This window comes from Myotis davidii, unplaced genomic scaffold (genome assembly GCF_000327345.1).
Source record: "Myotis davidii unplaced genomic scaffold, ASM32734v1 scaffold651, whole genome shotgun sequence".
NCBI lineage: Eukaryota > Metazoa > Chordata > Mammalia > Chiroptera > Vespertilionidae > Myotis > Myotis davidii.
Window position 1 is genome coordinate 1750925 of NW_006283994.1, and position 2231 is coordinate 1753155.

At 57.2% G+C, this 2231-nt stretch overlaps 1 protein-coding gene across 1 annotated transcript in view; it reads right to left on the minus strand.

Annotated features, from left to right (window-relative positions):
- Nucleotides 1–2225, minus strand: part of LOC102764684 (hemicentin-2-like) — a 6784-nt gene extending 4559 nt beyond the window's left edge. The window contains exon 1 of the mRNA XM_015567984.1: nt 2116–2225. The gene's annotated coding sequence lies outside the window, so the exon portion shown is untranslated. The remainder of the gene's footprint in view (nt 1–2115) is intronic.
- Nucleotides 2226–2231: the final 6 nt, after the last annotated feature.

Genomic DNA, 2231 nt, shown 5'->3' on the forward strand with positions numbered 1-2231 from the left:
CCGCACTAATCGGATAGATGGCGTGGGCACGGGGGCCGCTTCCTCTGGCTAATGGGCCAGATGCCTCGTTCGGCAGATGGCATTCCAGGGGGAGAGAGACAGAAGGTAGCCTGCCTCGGCGCTCACCAGCTCTCCGGGGAAATTAGCAACAAATTGCCCACGATCTGTCCAAAAACATAACATCAACCAGAACCGCCAGGCTCCTAATCGGGTGAATTCGGGGCTGGGGAATGTTGGAGTCCAGGAAGTGGTGCCGTGCCTGCAGCCCACAGCCGGGGTCTGAGGAGACGACGCCCAGCAGGGAGGTCTCTGGTCAGTATCTGCTGCCCTGAGTTCATGGCGGGGCCAGGAAGAGGCACGGACCGGCCCTTGGCCGTGGCTGAGGGGCTGAGGCAGTAGTGGGAGCTGCAGGGAAGAGAGCTACAGCATGGCTCCTGGGAGCTTCAAAAGGGGGTGGTGGGGGCGGGGGCTGGAGGACAGGAATGACAAGCCACTGGCCACTTTCTCCGACACGGGGTGACTCGGCAGCCTCGTTTCCCACAAGGCCAGGATAGGCCCCCCAAGACTCATGGAAAAGGAGGGAGAGAAGACAAGACCAGAGCGAGGGGGCCTCAAAGCCTTTGCACACCGTTTACCTTCAAGCGATGCCGCATGAAGAATTTTTTTTTTCCCCTTGAAGAAATTTATCCTGTAGAAAGATTCGGGCCAGCACACAGGGCGTGCACACAGTGTGGTTTGGGGGGGACATTGGGAAGAAACCTGGGGCCTATTCCACAAAGCCGGCAGCAATGACGCTGGGAAACGCTGCCGTGGAATGGGAGGGAGCCATGAAGAGGGTGTGGGCCGGGCTGACTGCCAAGGAGTGCCGTCCGACGCCCGGGAGCCACGGCAGGTCGTAAAGACGCCTGCCCGCGTGATCTCAGTCGTAGACAGAAAAGCCTCTCTCTTCGTATTTGGAGAAAAAGAGGGTAGAAAGATATACCCCAAATAACCACGGCCAAAGCCATTGTGGTCATTGCATGGTGAGAGATGATTGATCATTCCTTTTTCTTCACAGATTTTTCTAAATCACCAGGCCTTTCTACAGCGAACATATATGAAGTAAAAAGCAGTTGTTTCCATTAAAAAGGTAAGGAGACCCTGCCGGCGTGGCTCAGTGGTTGAGCACCGACCTATGAACCAGAAAGAAGGTCACAGTTCGAGTCCCTGTCAGGGCACATGCCCAGGCTTTGGGCTCGATCCCCAGTAGGGGCGCGTGCAGGAGGCAGCCGATCAATGATTGTCTCTCATCACTGATACTCCCCGCTCCCTTCCCTCTCCTTTCCTCTCTGAAATCAATAAAAATATCTTTTAAAAAATACCCATAAAAAGGCAAGGAGGCCATTATGTCCCCTAAAAAGGTTTGTTGGGTTTTTCTAAATGGCGGCAGAGTGAGTGGGTTTCAAGTGGCGAAGTGTCAAGTCCCAGTTCTAAGTGGTCCCCAGCTGCTGCCTGGAACAGGGTTCTGTGGGGAAGGAATCTGCAGCGTGTGCAGCGATAGATTAGTGATGTCTGCCATGGACGGGGCCGGAGATAGAGCCCCAAAGGTGGAGTATTTACAGAACAACAGACGCCCAGAAATAATACCCAGCGGCTTTCCACCAGTCAGGCTGGGCCATGTTATGGTTTCTCGGCAGAGTCACCTTCTCCGTGTTAAAGTCTGGGCTGCCCCACGGGGGAAGGACGCTGACTGAGGAGGCCGACCGGCAGGGGTGGTGCCGCTGGGAGCAGCAGTGGTTACTGGGCGCCCACCCGGCCAGGCAGAGCTGCAAAGTGTCCAAAGAGAGGACCTGGGCCTGTGCCAGGGGAGCTGGAAGAGCCCAAGTCCCTGGTCCGACAGGAGCTGCGAACATGGAGCATCTCGGACCCTCGGTTCTCTGACTGCACAGGGAAGGGCAGACACCGTGACCCACGAGGCCCTCCCCGCTGCTTTGTTCAATGTTTGTGACTCTCAGCAAAGAGAAGAGTCGGGGAGCTAGCAGGGCAGAGGGCCAGGTCCACCACAAACCACACACAGATCCCCTTTTCGCAGGAGATCCCGCCTTGGCCCACGGTCTGGGCAGGGCCGCCTCGTACCTTTCACAACCAAGGACGCTCGGGCTGTGGCAGAGCCCAGGAGGTTGTGAGCGACGCACTCGTATGTGCCCGTGTCCCTCGTCTCCACGCGCTCCAGCCACAGGCTCCCATCCGGC